General features: G+C 38.8%; 1 long non-coding RNA gene across 1 annotated transcript; it reads left to right on the forward strand.

Annotated features, from left to right (window-relative positions):
* Positions 1-210: 210 nt before the first annotated feature.
* LOC137040132 (uncharacterized) lies at positions 211-2,951 on the forward strand. The gene is made up of 3 exons (XR_010897859.1): positions 211-320; positions 2,220-2,290; positions 2,369-2,951. It is a non-coding gene; the product is annotated as an uncharacterized lncRNA (long non-coding RNA).
* The last annotated feature ends 15,439 nt before the right edge of the window (positions 2,952-18,390 follow it).

The following is an 18,390-nucleotide window of genomic DNA, read 5'->3' on the forward strand; positions in this document are numbered from 1 at the left end:
ATCATTAAACGTTGTTTAGTCAGTACATATTTTTAAATAGATTTCATTTTATTTTAATAAACTCAGATGATGATGACGACGTTCGATTTAAAGAGTTGTAGAGGCAAATACTGTTGAGCAGGAAGTAGAAAGGATTAGCAAGGGTGAATAAGAGAGCTTTGAAGAGGATGAAGAGAAGAAAGGCAGTTGGTCCTGATGACAGATTTTCGGAAGGGACAAAATAACCCCTCTACAACAGAGGTGAAGCTCCCAGCAAGTTTCCAACATTTCTGAAGGAAGCTGCTGAAAGAGAAGTAGAAAACACAGGTGAACTGAAAAAGGTGATTGATTAACCTTGTCCATTTTTAACAATATTTTACCTATTCTTTCTCTTTTCAGCATTTAACCTTTGCTGTAGCTTCTTTCCTTTTAATAAACCTGGCGTTGTATAATTTATATATTTGGCTCTGATAATTGTTGATGCTTCCATGCTGATGCCCTGCAGCCTGCACTGTAAAGTTAGCAGAGTTGGAGCAGATCTCCTGTCGGACAACATCTCTTAAATGGTGAGGATTTACTCACCTGCAAGCCATCATATGTGTAAGTTATATGACATTATTCGTTCAGACGAACACAATCAGAGTTATATAAAGAAATGTCCTGGCTCTTCCAAGCTTTTTAATGGCGGTGAATATTGCTTGGTGATAAGCGGTAGGCTACGCAAGTCGACTTGCGCTAAAAAGGGTGACCCCCCCATGCTATGTTTTGTTTTGCTCTAATTTCTGTACTTCTGCGTTCGTCAATAATGCGTCAAGGGTTATTCTTTTTAGCGCAAGTCGACTCGCGCATTGCTGACCACTGGAAGCTAGTTATTTTAGTCTATAAAGTTTTAAATATAGATATTTTTCTCACACAAACATGCCACTTTGCTTCAGATGACCTTTATTAACCCCCGGAGCTGTGTGGCGCAATAATATGATGGATAGTTGCACTTTTATGGACTTCAAAAATGAAGCATTCACTGCCATTATAAAGCTTGGATTAGCCAGGACATTTTAAAATATAACTCTGATTGTGTTCGCCTGAAGAACCTAGGGATGGTTTGAGGGTGAGTAAATCATGGGATAATTTTCATTTTGGGATGAACTAACCCTGGCATTATGAACCATGTGACTAGTAAGTAAAACCTCAAACATACAATAATGTTCAAAAGTTTGGTTTTGGTACAATTCTTTGAAAAAGGTCTCTAATGCTCACCAAGATAGCTTTTGCTTGATTAAAAAAAAAAATCAGTAAAATCTAATATTTTGAAATAATATTAAAATTCTAAATAATTGGGTTCTATTTGAATATATTATAAAATGTAGTTTATTCCTGTGATCAAAGCTTAATTTTCAGCATCATTACTCCAGTCTTCAGTGTCACATGATCCTTCAGAAATCATTCTAATATGAGGATTTTATTCATCAAAGAATCCTGAAAAATGCACCATGGTTTACACAAAAATATGAAACAGCACAACTGTGGTCAACACTGCTAATAATCATAAATGTTTTTGTGAGCAGCAAATCATCATATGAGAATGATTTCTGAAGGATCATGTAACACTGAAGACTGGTGTATTGATGTTGAAAATTCAGCTTTAATCACAGGAATATTAAATTAATAATAATAATAATAATACAATGTAAAATAGCTGTTTTCAATTTAAAGGGTTAGTTCTACCAAACCTTTAAATCCTGTCATCAATTCCTCTCCCTCATGTTGTTACAAACCTGTAAGACCTTCATTCATCTTCAGACAGCAATTTAATTAACACTTTCAAGGCCCAGAAAGGATGTAGACATCAATAATTACAATGGAAAGGAGACTGGCACAAGCTAGATCAAAATTGTGGAATTAAGTTATTTTTGCGCACAAAAAGTATTCTTGTTGCTTCGTAACATTAAGGTTGAACCACTGGAGTCACATGGACTATTTTAACAATGTTTTTACTACCTTTCTGGGCCTTGTGTTGCAGTCTATGGAGGGGTCAGAAAGCTTTTGGAACAACATAAGGTGAGGAATTAATGACAGAATTGACATTTTTGGGTGAATTATCACTTTAAATATATATTACAGTTTGTACTGTATTTTTGATCAAATAAATGCAGCCTTGGTGACTGTTGAGTTAAAGAGACTCTTTCAAAAGCATAAAAAACATAGATTAGCAACATTAATAAGGTTCTCCTCTGTTTCAGCTGCCAGAAAATGATGAAGATGTGACAGTGTAGCTCGGGATAAGGAAGAGGATGAAAAGGAGGAAGAACATGTAAGTAAAAAAACAAAACAATTATTATACCTTTTTAACAAAAAGCAATACACCTACAATAGTATGGCTTTTTTTCAGCTTCCAGTTTACAAAGATCCAAAGTGAATATATAGAGCCCATCCTCTTATCCTATCCTCAGAAGACCCTGCCCTCCGCTGGTGGGGTAAGAAAGACCCTCTTCCTCTTCTCTCACAGCTCTCCATCTCCCTCTGCCTCATCAACACTGTGTGAAGCTTTTTCCACAGCTGGGACACAGTCAGGAATGAGCGGTCTCAGATTCTTCCTGAGAAAGTCATCATGCTCATTTTCTTGAACAAAAAAAACCTGTTGATGTATATTTTGGCCCAATAATACAGAAAAGATGCTAGGACTCTATATAGTGTTTTTTTTTTACATATCTCTTTATGAACGTAGGACTATAGCTCAAGGACTATATATCTTTTGTAACTGTCACATTGTTCAGGTTTAGCTACAGGTAGTGAAGCAATAAAGCACATCACCACCAGACATTTGTAGCAGGTGCCTCACAGGACACGCAGGACATTTCTGCAAATAAAAGTAATAATAAAGAAACTGATAAATCTTTTTTTCCATGTCTTTTTTGTGCTAAATTATTGAGAGTAGTACCAATATGAGTATTGATAAGTATAAGTGAGAAAATCCTTAACGTTTGTTTGATTAATGAATGGACGTGCTACATTTCTGTACTCATAATTTGTTAACACTTTACACTGTTCAAATGTTGACTTAATATTTGTACAAAGTAACACTGAATAAATGCTGATTATTAAATTAATACAGTGTGGTTTTGAGCCATTTTCTATTACAATTTTATTAGGGGTTTGTATCGTTTTTTATTATCTAGTACATAATCCCTAAATATATTAACTAAAAATAAAACAAATGTATTAATACGGTTTTACAGCAGATAATTAAATGTTTGAGTGTGTCAGTTGTGGATTTCAAGGTTATGGACCAAGCACATCTTCATTTCCCGGACTAAAGGTGAGATTATTCAAATAAAGGTGGACGTGGTATTTTGGTCGTTTCCACGTTCCAGCAACATATCGTAATAACGTCGCCACGACTAATACAGGAAGCACAAAGTTACGTCGCTGGAACGTTAGCCTATGTCGCTGCGACTAATATGGTGCATTGAGGTTACGTCCTCACAAATGCCAGTTTGGTCGTTGAGACGTGATCATCACGTTATAGCAACGTACCAGTATAACGTCGTCACGACGATTATGGGAATCACAAAGTTACGTCACTGGAACGTTATTAGGTACGTCGCTACGACGAATGTGGTCCTTTAAGTTTATGTTCTCAAAACGTGCCAGTTTGGTCAGCAACGTCCCACTATAACGTCGCCACGACGATTATGGGAATCACAAAGTGTCACTGGAACGTTATTTGGTATGTCGCTACGACGAATATGATCCGGTCCGGTTACGTCTTCACAACGTAACTGTTAGCTGGGTAATAAGGACTCAGTTTTTCCAAATCCTTCTAAAGACATTACAAATTATTTGGAACAGTACTCTAAAGCCGGGCATACACTGTGCGATTTTCGTCCGATTTCGAGCCGAATTCTGACTCGTGCAACTCTTTTTTGGGTCGGGCCGATTTTCAGGTTTATCGTGCGCGAGGTGTTCGTGCACTGTTCAGGGGGAAACGAGGGGCGACAAACCTCTCCCGATCGGGAATCGGATGGTCGGATGAATTTCTGGCGTGTCAGAAATTATGCTCTCCCTGATTGCCCTATTTCCCCTCACTGCGCCTGCGCGAAAGCAGAAGTTCAACCTTTTAATTTTTAAAAGCATTAAGGAAGAAAACGAAAAGAGGGAGATCTTTAAGTAGGCAGCTATCAAACAGCAGAAATTAAGTGAACTGTTGTGACTCCAGTTTGTGTGTGCATCTTATTCATTTAGCTAGTTGATCATTAATTTACTTGTTTTACTTTCACTTTTTTTTTTTTTTTTAATATGAATTAATATTTAACCTTCTCCATCTTGACACAATGTCATGTTGCATCAGTGGATGTCACGCAATGCGCAGTTTAAACGCAGTCTCAAACCCAGTGAATTATTCACTACAGAAAATGGAATTAAATCTGACAAGCTTTCGGCGCATATTCTCAGACAACGAGCGATAAATGTAATTCAACATACTGATAACGTAGCCTATTGCCTTATTTTCTTTCTTACTTATTTTCTTAATATTTCTATTTTGGTCCATATTGTGAGAAAAAAATAGAAGAGAAGTAGGCCCATTTTGTGTTAAACAAGTTGTTTTAAGATAAATCTGCTCTTACTTTTCATTGAGACGGACATTATTGCAGTGTTCTGACATTATAATCATATAATTAGACCTATAATTCCTTGTTTAATCGGGCTAAATGTTTTTAAATAGTGAGGAGTAGGCCTAATCTATCTATTATTTTATTATGCAGTGTGTCGATTATGCATTATTGTTGGGGGGAGGGGGCAAATTAATGTAATATCAATTTAATAATAAAAGTAGGCCTACTCTAATAATAATTTTATACATAAATTCTAAATACTCTTGATATCAATAGCTGATGCATTTACCTCTCTATAATACACCATGGTCATCGCCACGGGGGTTTTATTGCGCATTTTTCACCCGTACAGTGTGAGCGGTCAAGACGCGCTCGACGGTCGGACCGCACAGTGTGAGCACATAAATCGTGAGCTTTGGCTTTACATCGCATGCGATCTACTCCTACAGTGTGAGTAGGTAACCTTGCTGAAAACCTATAGAAATCGCACAGTGTATGCCCAGCTTTAGACCACTGAGTAGCCCATTTTCAACCCATGTACTAATTTTCTCTATTAATGAACCATCTACCCAGCTAACAGGGAACGTTCTCAGAACGTTGGCTAACGTTCTTTGAAAGTTCTCTCAACGTTATCAAAAAATGTTCTCGCAGTAACGTTATTAGAACATTGTGCCAACGTTATTTGCTATAGAGAAACGTTCTAAAAACGTTAGCTATAAAACGTTATTCTTACATTGTTAGTGGAACGTTTTAAAAACGTTACTACATTAAAAAAGTATTAGTCATTACAAATTAGTCATACATCTTTTTTCTCAAACTTCAGATACATAATTTGCATATGCAGAGATACCTTAATGACACTTAAATGCTATTTTCGTGTATATATACATTTTTTTACAATCAGAAGAAAAATCTAGTAAACTAATTATGTACTAAATATAAATGTAATATAAATATAAAAGTCAATTATAAAAGTGGTTTTAGCTTTTTTTAAGAAAGAATAAGATGTCAATAAACAAAAGCAAGTACAGTAAAGGAGAAAACAGGAATATTTTATTTGATCATACTCCACACCCTTATAAGAACGTTATTTAACGTTCTTAGAACCTAATGAGAACGTTAATACAACGTTCCACAAACTGGACATTTCAACGTTCCTAGAACGTTCAAAAACGTTTTTAGAACTTAATGGGAACGTTAGGGAAACGTTCTTATAACCTAAAATTGTTAGCTGGGTAGGTCCCACATAGGGAGCCCAGCTGGGTTTGCCCATGTGCTTAGTTCACCCAAGTGGGCCCCAGATGCCAATTTTGAGCCCATGCCCACTCTGTACCCCTGTTTAACCCACGTGGTCCCCACATACACGTGTTGGCTGGGTTGTTAGTCAAAGAAAAGCTTTTATTGACACCAGACACAGCAAACGATCGATTTCAGAATATGCCAGGCTGACGTCAGAGTGTGGTAAAACACTGCCTCTATCCACAACTTTCCTGCAAGTCTTAGTGGGCGTCGCTAGGACACTCCTTCCGGTTGACGGTATATCTCAATTCCGATGCTGCGTTCACACCAGACGCGAGTGACGCGAGCGCTATTCGCGCGAACATGGACGTGTGAACATTTTGACTCCATTCGCTTCATTCACTACACAACAGACACGAATTTGCGTCAGGGGAGGGGCTTCAGAATGACAAGCCGATCAAGGCTGCTCTCGCTGGGATTAATGAGCGCTGAACGCCTGGGTCACACCTCCGAAACCTACTTGCTTCCATGCATGCATCATAAACGGACCCGTTTGACATGTTTCTAGCACCCTTTGCACTCCATTCAATGCAACGAGCTTTAAATAAACTCAAGAATTGTGATGTAGAAGTAATATTTATATTTTAATATTTGTAATTGTTGATATCATGTGAGACATTGTCAGTATACCTTTTTTTTAATCAACATGAAAATAGATGCATGAACTTCAATTAATTTAAGTGCATTGTAATAATTAACATTCCTTTGCTGTAAATGTAATTATTGAGTTTCTATAATATATTAGTTTAACCTATTTAAAATACTGCAGTACAACTGTATAATTTTTTTGCAAGGGGTATGTTTATTGTTTTCAATAATTAACAGATTTAATGTGTAGCAAGACCGGTCTAACAACCTAACGTTAAATAGGGACCTGCACTCCCGCGGGACGCAGCACAACCGAGTGCGGCGCGGGATCATATTTGATGGGTGAATGCGGATGCGGGTGGCAAGATATTATTGTGTGCGAGTCGCGGGAAAATACAATTATTTTGCGGGACTCCCGCAAAGTGGATCATAGGAACAGCCAAGCCTACCACACGGTGGCAAAATGTGTTCACCGCATAACTCAGGTGAACCGCTTAGTGCTACAGATATTAGTAAGTTCTTCTAAGATAGTCCATCTGGGACATGTGATCATTTTGCCTGAAGCGTTGTTGTAAAAGTCTACTCCTGAATCCTCATAATACAACCAAGCGTTTAGCTGAGAACAGTACAGACTAACGTAAACCGGAAGTTCGTTACCGGCGTGTTCTACGTTGCCATAGCGATCATGGGAAAGTTCAGAGTTCGGGAAAGTTGTGGATCGAAGAACAATGCCTGATTCTGTAGCCCCGCCCACCGTCTCGTGCCACTAACATGACAAAGGCCTACATAGAGCTAAACCGCATTGAATTTCTATCTAAGCAGTAAACATACCATATATTAGCTTCATTCGGATTCTCATATTATGAATGCATGGATGAATTTTAATTTTAATAAAAATCCAGCTCACGAGTGGAAGACATTGAGTGATGTTCCTTCATTTTACCACGGATTTGTTTGTAAACAAGAGACTGGATTTGCAGACAGGAGGATATTACATGAATGAATGAAGCAACACACTAATGTGAGTAAAACATGTTTTTATATGTGATAATAGTATTGCATTCTTACAGATAGTATTGATTATGTGTACATGTCTAACTGAACATACCTTAGTCAAAGGCTGGAGAATCCAGTTGTGGTTCATTGCGATTCGGGATCAGACTAGTCTAGAACAACATGTGGGCCAGCTAACAATTTTAGTTTATAAGAACGTTTCCCTAACATTCCCATTAAGTTATAAAAACGTTTTCTGAATGTTCTAGGAACGTTGAAATGTCCAGTTTGTGGAACATTGTATTAACGTTCTCATTAGGTTATAAGAAATGGCTAGCTCATGATTCCGCTGCAGGCGGAGTCTTTTCTCGGCGAAGGTGGTGTAACGTTAGCTTCAAGCTTATCAGCAAAGACAGAGATCGTCGCTGAAGAAGCTTAATCTGACGTTTTAGGGCATTACAGCGTATTTAAGGGCGCGCTTTGGTGGTTTTTTTTGCCCTGTTTTGCGGGCTTTAAACCATGATTCGTAGGTTTTGTGCCCATTGGTTCGCCCAGTTACGCTGCTCTGCCATTGGTTCATGCACTTCCCACTGGCCAGCCAATAGCGTGCGAGATGTCTCAACACTGTTTTGACTGGGCAGTAGCACTGCGTGATTTTACAAAAATGCTCTGCCCAGGCAGAGAATCTCCTTCCTGGGATCAATTTTAGACTCAGCCCAAATGAGAGCGTGGCTATTGAACGAATGTGCTCTGACTACACAGCAGCTTGCACGTTTGTTCAAAACTGGAGCCAACAGACAGCTCTTAATTTTTCAGAGAATGCTAGTACTGCTGCAGCACTGGCTGAAATCACAGTTCCTCCCAAAGTATGGCATTCAGGCCAGCTTGGATCAAAGCGGGCTGTGGCTGCATCAAAGCCCTAGCCTGACAAGCCAGACCCACATCAAGATGTTTGGTCTGGAAACTGACCATTGACAGGGCTCAATCCGAGGGGCGGGATAAACAGTTGTCTTTCAAACTCCCTCTGCACGCGATAGGATAGCGCTACAACCAACCAGAGCAACGAAGGTGAAACAGAGCTTGTTGGTAGATTAAACATTGGCCGTATCCGGTCAGCAAAACTCCAAACAAATCTTCCCTTTTTAAGAATGACTTAAGTGCCGTTCTTTGTTCTTTTCTCAGAGAAAAGCTTAACTCCAAGTCTTCCAGAGTCGCGGTCAAAGCTGATTCGAAAGACCGCCGTTCGCCAGTTTCAGTGTTTACTAGAAGCACGCAAACGCAACTTGGCCGTTGTCATTATGGCCCCGCCCACCGACTCTATACACGATGTGATTGGCCCGGCAAGAGTTAGGCGATTACAGCTCAGAAGGGTGTTGAGAGTTGCTAGACGACACTCGCGGGCAGATTAGATTTGCTGCTGCTAGGGTGCGTCTAGATTTCTAGGCTATCAAAACCCTGGCCCCATGGTCGAATCCCTGCCTCTACGAGGCAGGTAGAGCCTGGGGACAGTTTTCCAGACGGATGGTGGTCACCACAGATGCCTCAAACACGGGTTGGGGCGCTCTGTGAGAGGGCGAACTGGCCTTCGGCTCATGGTATCAGCAGCCCCATGGCCAGTTTCCCTGAGAAATATCTTCTTTCTCAGGCAAACAGCACAGTCTGGCACCCCCTTCCCAAACTGTGGGTACTACATGTCTGGCCTCTTAAAGGGACCTCGAGTACCTTCCAGTGAGTTTCCTGAGCACTATCAGTGAAGCTAGAGCTCCATCTAGGCGTCTCTATGCCCTTAAATGGTCAGTGTTCGTTGATTGGTGTTCAGCTAGGAACCATAACCCAGTGTAATGCAAGATATCATAGATACTCGTTTTCTACAAGAGATGTTGGATGCAGGATGCACTCCATCTAAGTCTACACGGCAGCTATCGCCGCTTCTCATGCACTGATAGCTGGCCAAGCAGGCAGACATGACATGGTCATACAATTATTAAAGGGAGCCAGGAGGCTCAACCTCCCCGCCCTGCTACAGTGCCAGACCGGGTCCTTTCACTGGTCCTACGAGCACTAAAAGGAAATCCCTACGAACCATTGCAGAAGGCCGAATTAAAAGCCATTAGAAGGCCATTGTGTCTTAAAGACGCAGTACGACTGACCGAGGTTATGTAAGTAACCGAGTACGTTATATCTGTTCAAGATGTTCAAGAATCCCGACTAAATCCCCATGCAGTCATCATTAACTGATGAGGCTTTGAAGTGACGTTAAAGGGAGCGAGGATATATAATTTTACTTGATTTAATTCCTCCGTTCTCACGTCTTTTCCTTGCGTCCTTTCCTCGCATTAAGCTAGGAAAGGAAACAAGGATGCACAATAGACAGTAAAGGTAATTACTGCAATACAAATTCTAAAAGTTTTTATATTTTATAACATATAATACAGTTAAAAAACATCACATGACACGACCAAGAGTGCTGTTTTCCTGAATACCATTACGACTGAAAATGTGACACTAATTCATATGACAGTTGCATAAACAATTAATTGACATTAGTCACTTTCATTTTAGATGCAATATTGACTGCTTTGGTTCTATTTCAGCAGCGAAAATATTTCCAAGATCAGATCATATTTCCACATAAGAACCATAAGGCATCTCAGAGCAACAGTGTGTGTGTTACTGAATGATTCTGCGTTTTGAACAAATCAACCGTTTGAATGAATCAACTCAATGACTCACTCATTAAAGGGGTACTTCAGCGCTGGGAAGATGAATCTGTATTTAAACTGGGTCATCAATGCAGTAGAAATGTGAAATTATTTTTGAATTTGGTGTCTTCTAGCCTGAGAAAAGACAGAAAATGTATTTTTGTCCCACGGGGATGAAAGACTTCAATTCCCAGAATGCTTCGCTGCCCTGTGAGGCCATTCCCAAAGCCACCAACTTCATTACTGTGACTAAGTTAGAGAAGACACTACAATTAAAAACTGAACGTGTCTGTTCAATATAATGAGTGAGTCACCGCGCAAGTCTCACAGCACTGAGCACTAACTGCAGGAGTGATGAGAGCTGAGGTAATCGCGACTACACTTGCGGCATACATTCACAACGCGAGTTCAGTCTGGCGTGTTTCAGTTCATGCCTTTGCAAGCTTAACTTTCATAGAAATTAATTTGAGAAGTTAAAAGACTTACATTGCTCACCATAGCGCCGTTTAAATGAGTGCCTGTAGCTGCCAGCTGAGCTCTCCCTGCGAGCTGAGTGTTATCTCCATCCCCCATGCGCGGATTCAAAACATGCGGAAATGGCTCCCTCTGCTGGCTGTAGTCTTTAGCCTTTGGGCAAACATTCCTCCTATGATGCAAATATCGTCAATTTGCATCATAGGAGGAATTTTTCCAGAAATAAAATGCATCAATCTCTTGTCTCAGGGGGATATGAGGGGGGAAAGCACAATCATTTGAATATACTCCAGGGTTTCTACTGATACAAAGCCATATGCTAATCGCTGAAATAACCCTTTAAGACCTGCCACCATCTACTGGTGGTTTAATTTCATGTTGAAACATTCTTTCTGATATTTATTATTTTTATGAAAAAATAATTCAGAACATGTTTTTGCTCCCATTATAGCAATCAATTACGTATTTCAAATAAATGTTTTGCGTGTGTGTACTTAGTATGGCAATGAATTCATAGTTTATTTTAAACAATTGCTTGTCCAGAACCATGTATAACAACTTTTGATCAGGCATTTAAAACCGCTACCAGCGGACACGATTTCACACGGGGACAGGATTTGTCATGACAACGGAAGCTCAGCTTGCAGACCCACTTCACTCATATGAGCTGCTCAGCGCTAAAACTATGGAGCTAGAAATATGACAAAATGATCTGAATTTGAATTGTATAAATCTGAATTATTAACAAGTGTAATCTAACAAAATTGAATATTATGTTGCATTTTACATAGTACTGAATTTGATTTTTTTTTTAATGTTGAATATAGAACCTTTGAAATTGAACACATCTGAAATGTTTTTTATGTCGAAATTGTATAGACATGTATTTTCAAACACCAGATATTTTGTTCTGAATTAATAGACTGTAAATATTCAGTTTTTGAAAATACAGATTCAAGATTTCAGATAAAGAGGAAATTCAGATCATCAAATTCAATATTCTAAAATTCAGATCATCGTCTGATCATTTCATTTCCTATTTGTAATGGAATAAAGAGAAAAGATCAAACAGCCCTTTTATACTTTTTTGTTTATTTTAGATTAATGCACGGAAAAAGAGATTTCAGCTAGATTCCTCATTTTTCGTGTTGTTTAACGCACAATAAAATAAGCCCGGGCGCTGATTAATATTTTATATATCAGATAAACATTTTTTTCTGTGAAACGTGTTAAGTTGCACAGAAAAGTTGCCTGATCTAGGACCTGCCCTGTACAGTTTAAGAAGAGTTACTCTTCTACTGCTATAAGACTACTATTTTGTTGAACAGACCTGGGCTGAATCTGAAATCGCCTCAATACCTGCAAACTGACAAGTGGTGAAAAAGGTGACATGTTTCCGAATGAAATACATTTAGGGGGCTCTCTGGGGCATTGCCTTCCAGTAGTTTTTAATATGTAACCAAAGCATTTTGGTGCACTCTGACAAGAAAAAAAAGGTAAAGGAAGCATTTGCTTCAAGTAAAAAACATTTACACTGTAGCGCTGGGTATTGTCACAAGTTTCAAAATTTGATTTGATATTGATTAACTTCCGGCCGATCAGGTAGAGTACAAAGCAAATTATATGTACTGTGTATTGTATTGGGGGGATTTTTGGTGGTATAAATACATTGATTTTGAAGCAATATTCTCATCAGTGTTCTTTCAGCTTTTACATAGGCCTACTTAAATCTGCATATTTGTGATATTTACCCCAGGGCATTATGTCATTTTATAAAGGCCATTTTTTAAAATCTTATTAAATGCATGCATTTCATGTTATATTATTAATTTGATTGACACTAGGGCTTTTACCAATCAAATTAATTAAACTGCAAAAATAAAACAGCAATAATTAATTTTGTGAGATTGATGTTCTAAATGTTTGAATATACAAATAAAAAAATGCAATGATTCTTTTAAACATGAAACTAAACCGCCAGCAGGTGGCAGCGAGTGATCGTCTTAATGAGCGAGTCATTGAGTCATTCATTCAAATGATTCATTCAAAACGCTGATTCATTCAGTTCAAAACACTGCGCTGAGTGTCGTTCCTTTGGAGCTATTTTCGTCTGTGAAATCGTAGTTGAAAAAGAACAAAAAAAAATTTTTGAGTCTAAAATGTAAGTACCTAATAATGAATTATGCTACACAATTCACGATTGCAATGTATTTGAAATCATTTAAATTGCTGCTCACTTGTTTTCATTTCTCCACGAATGTCTTTCACAAAGAGACAGGCAGCGCCAGCCTCAATGCGACTTTGTTACCAGAGATACACTCCATTATCAGTCGCTGTTTACATTGAATATAATAACACAGCAAAAAACATGTTGGGAGATTTATCACCACGGGTGTTAAAATTATCACTTTCCGGGTGAACATACAGGTCCATCTTTGCTAGTGTTAAAACAACACTGATGAAAGTGTTCCTTATACAAACACTGTGTTAGTGTTTCTTTTTAGTCACTCAAGGTGTTGAGAAATGTATTACTCATAGGTGTACATTTAACACATTATGGTGATTAATCTCACACACCCAGTGTATTTAATGTTTATTTAATGTAAATAATGTAATGGCACTGTGAATGAAATTTAAAACAATTTATATATATTATTTTATTTTTTCCCCAAAAAAATCAAGTGACTACAAATTTATTTGAATATTTATTGAAATTGTAATATATCTATTCCATTACATTTATGTATTTGGCAGACACTTTTATCCAATGCGACTTACACTGCATTCAATACCATTTTTAATTAAAAAAAACATTTTTGTCAGTTCTTGCTTTCGCCGGGAATCGCTACAGTAAAGCCATTGTTGTCACACATACAATTGAATAAAATAATTTCTTGTTATAGCAATGCTATAACATCTTACCATGATAAATCTCTACTGCGTTTCAAACAAGATTAAACAAAGAAACATTCCTCAAGTAATGTTTTAATTGAAAATACAAAAATTCAACATTGTATTTAATAAATCAACCTTAATGTTAAAAAACTGTCTGGTTTGTAATTCATTCTGATAAAAAACACTATTCCTTTATAAATTAATACATTACATTTGGCAGATGATTTTATCCAAAGCGACTTACATTGCATTCAATGTACGCATTTTTACATTTTGTCAGTTCTTGCTTTCCCAATTCATCGATCCCACGATCTTGGCGTTGATAGCGCTCCTCAAAATGATCCAAACACATAGTATCGTTCCTGTTAAAGAGACAATTTGGTTAAAACAAACACATTAAAAAAATCTAAGATATAAAGTTTCAAACATCTTCAATCAACAAGCAGAGATACTTACATAGCCCGTCTTCCTTTCAGGATCGTTTAGGTTTGTAGAGTAAAAATGCCAAGGGCATACATAGATTGTGGCCTTAAAGCCCATCTTTCAAGTTGAAGATCACTGTGAATGAACGTGTAGATAAATAGCATAGGAACTCGATTTGCGTGAAGAAATTAATCATAAATGTGCATTAAAACAGTTTTTTAAAAGAAATTGTGAGTAAAATTACTTCCGTTGTAAAAAACGCTCTGATCGGAAGTGACGCAACGGCCGGTAAACATCGTCTCTTTGTAATGGAGTCAGACAGCGAAGAGGGTGCAGTTGGGATAAATGTCAACTCTTAGGCCGGGGACACACTGCAAGCGTGTCGTGAGCGTCTCGGCTGCGTGGCTTGTCCGTTTTTATTTCGGCTCACATGTTAACCGGTTAGAGCTTGCATACTGCCTGCGCCAGCCGCACAGCTCATGCGCGGTCTGAGCCGCGCGGAAAACGCGTGCATGCTTCAAATAGAAGAGACGCCTATTCTTCACGCGACACGCGAGCGTGTTGGAAGCGTTTCTAGGCAAAATAGCATAGGAAAAGATGTTTATATGCCATTTTGACACGAATACATATTAATAAATGACATTTTCATGTTTGAAAGTCTTTAGGTTAACATAAATGCAGATATAGGCCTAATTGTAATAATAAAAAACAACTTAATTATCGATTTTGAAATATTAAACCTGTCAATACAGAACGAAATATTGTGTAGCCTATTTTGCCGTCAATACCATAGATATGTATGGTCAATAGGCTACTGCCGACGTTGTCTTTGCTGTATCAATAGAATATATTTATTTATCATGAAGTATAGGGCTTCCCTGTACATAAATAGCAGCAGCAGCGCCGTCAGACACGCTTCTGGTGTGCAAAGACAGAGAAAATGCCAGGCAGCCGCCCTGCGACTGACACGCAGCAGAAACGCCACGCTCACACCACGCTTGCAGTGTGTCTCCGGCCTTACGATGGGCTATAATTGCCGTATAATTACGAGCCGCCTAGGCGAGAGGGGGGTCAGGGAGAGTTAAGGGGAAGGGTAAATGGACAGTGGAGAGAGATAGAGTTGTGGGATAACTACGTACATGTTGCGGCATTAGTTTTGGCTTTTGTTCACACAGCGCTCGTCCCGGGTCGAACCCCGCAATGTTACTAGGTCTCCGACCCGGGTTCAATTCGGTAATTAATTCCGCGACGTGGTTGCTGTCACACAGAAGGCGACCCGGCAATGCTCCGGGAATATTGCGGGTCCGACGTGCAGTGTGAAAGGGGCTTTGGTGAGTGACCACAGGGTAACGTTATAGCTAATTGTGGCTAACGTTGTCTCCATGTTTATCACATTGCAGTATCTTTAATAAATCATATTTAGCAATATTGTTGTCGACTTTCTTGTTTTTCAAGCATCCATGTAGATTGTCACCATCTATGCCAGCAATATGTGTCTTAAAATAATTAATTTAGATCCCAGATTTTAAATGAATGTTGTAGGATGTAGGCTATAGCTTACATCTGTGACGGTCAGATAGAGATAGACATTCTGTGCATTTCTACACAACATAGCTTACCGTGAAATTTTGTAGAAATTGCTAGCTGATGTTTAATCATAAACTGCTTTTAGACCTAGGTGCCCGCTCCGCATGTTCTGCTTCTGCAGATGTCAAGCGTTTGGGCCGTATATCTGAACAACATAACCGCACAGCTGGAATTCCGACCTTAGTCGGCTGTTATACTACTCACCTCTTAGTATTTCTGACGGACATAATGTAAATGAGCTCACATGTACTGTGGAGTATGTGTATGAAAGCAGTTAGTCTTTCGCTAGGACGGGAATATGCTGTTCATGTAAATACAGTCATTGTAACAACGATCTTTTATTGATTCACCATTGTGACGACTCAAACCTACTATAACTATAATTACGATAACGACAATCTCTATTTTCTCTCAGACTACGTAAACCCACAATGAGAGCCAGGGCTGCAGCGCCTATGTTTGCCTGTCGTTGCGTCATATGACGCGTTCTCTGGGAAAAGGCGGGTTTTTGGAGCGTTGCTTAGAACAGGCACTTTTTTTCTTAATTTCTGCGCGTGGGTGTTGTAAAACATATGTATTCTTATGTATGTCTTTTTAAATTGACATTTTCATACAATATTCTGTATAAAATTAGTTATAAAATTAAATTGAAAGATGGCCTTTAAGTGGTTTCCTTCTGCAATAATAAACAATATTCCATGAAACAAAAATACTCCAAAGCAGAAAGCAAACTAAAAGACTCAAAATAATCAGGTCACTTTGTGTTTTACTTCAGGTTATTTTTATACTAACATATAGCAAGAAAACGTTATATTCAAAACATAAGCACTACTGTTACAGATTTACAATGCTACAACTAGTAAAGGCTAGAACTAAGTTGTACAGAAAAAATCGCGCATGGAAGGGCACTAATGCATGTCTGCTCAACTAATACAAAATAAGAAGAAAAATGTCAAATAGTACGAGTGTGCAATGTCGTGGAATGTATACGCCAAAACTCATTTCGGCGTGCATATGATACGCTCTCTTGGGTAGGTTTAGGGTAGTGGGGTGGGGGGTTCGTATGTATAATACGCCATAAATTGCGTATCATATGCACGCAAAAAACAGCGTATCATATTTGCCGTATACATTCCACGACATTGCACACACTCGTACTCGATCTTTAGTTTCTATATATTGACTGAAGCAGTTCATGAAGAAAAGCGTGTCCTACGATGTTTTCGCCATTTTGGAGCGCTGCACAGAATGGTCGGCGTATGTTATCAAAGTACCACGAGAAGATTGCTAGAACACACAGAGCATTTCACTCGCAAAATGTTGCAGGCCGATCAGTATGCGCAGCGCCGACAATGATGGACCGTGCTATCCGTGGGTGCTCGGCTAGGGATCGAGCCCCGGCGTCACACAAGAAAAAAAATTAAGAGCAATTAATTCATTCGATTAACGTCTGCTTTCTCATTTGAATGACATTTCAAAACACCAGAATTAACTCGTAGTTACGGGGTGAAAGATATAAACGGTCTTATAAAGGTTGGAAGCCCTAAAGATACTTAACATTATGCCAAATGAGAAGAAATAACTATCCAAGTCCAGTGAGTTAAAAAATGACACATAATGTTAATGCTGCTACATTATTACAAAATTAGTACAACGAAATTAAGTCACTTACGTAAATCTCGTCCTCCATTAACGAATTTAGTGTGTTAGTGGGGGTTATTCAGTTATGTTAAACTGAATGGCGGATCAAAAGCGCGCTAAATTTAAACTGAGGTAAAAAAATAAAATAAAATAAAAAACGCTAACAGAGTTAAAGGGGGGGTGAAATGCTGTTTCATGCATACTGATCTTTTTACACTGTTAAAGACATGGAATCCCATACTAAACATAGACAAAGTTTCAAAAGTTAAGGTGGACGTTTGATGGGAGTATTTCTTTGTCAAAAATACTACTTCCGGTTAGTCATAAGTTTCGGCAAGTTTTTTTCGATCATGGGTCCCCTTTGACGTTAAAAGGTCGGAATTTCCTTGTAGGGGCCATACGGACAATTCTATCGGAAGAGCGTGAGAGAGAGAGGGAGAGAGCGAAAGTAACAGGCTATGCCCATCAAAGCGCTGGCTCGTAGGCTGCGCTGCACAGGTGATGTGACTTCAAGAAATTAACAATGTCACCAAAAAAGTGCGTTTTTGGTTGCCAGACCAAGACAGCCCTGTACAGATTGCCAAAAAACCCGCGTTAAGGCAACAGTGGATGTAATTTGCTTTTCCGGATCAGCAACAAAGTTGCGCAAAGGTTTATGTCTGTTCACTGCATTTCGGTGCCGACTGTTTCATAAACAAGGCCCAGCTCGACGCCGGATTTTCCGATTGCCTAATGCTGAAGGATGGAGCAGTCCCAACGATAAAGGTCCCAACGTTAGAACCGCAGGCGGTGAGTAAGACTGCTTCAAATGTCTGTGTTTTTGCCTATGCTCATCAAGTAGCCCAAACATGATCACGTATAGTTGATCAATGGAGCATGCGATGTGTAGTGCGTGTACATTTGTTTAGCTGGCCACTATATGTGTAACTTTTTGTTTGTGTATTGTAAAAGCACTCCAAACAACAATACACAAAGAGTGGGGAAAAATGTTGAACTAAATAAGCGCGCTTCTTCATTCAAATGCGCTACTATTCCATGTCTTTCTATGTAAACACTAGTGCAAAACCAATCCGCTTACTACAATTGTCTACACAAACCACGCGTAAACACACACACACACGTGCACAACTGCACTTCCCACATGTACACCTTCAAAGACAAAAATACGACGATATAATTCAAGTATAAATATGTAA

Source organism: Pseudorasbora parva, chromosome 14, assembly GCF_024679245.1.
Source record: "Pseudorasbora parva isolate DD20220531a chromosome 14, ASM2467924v1, whole genome shotgun sequence".
In the NCBI taxonomy this organism is placed as follows: domain Eukaryota; kingdom Metazoa; phylum Chordata; class Actinopteri; order Cypriniformes; family Gobionidae; genus Pseudorasbora; species Pseudorasbora parva.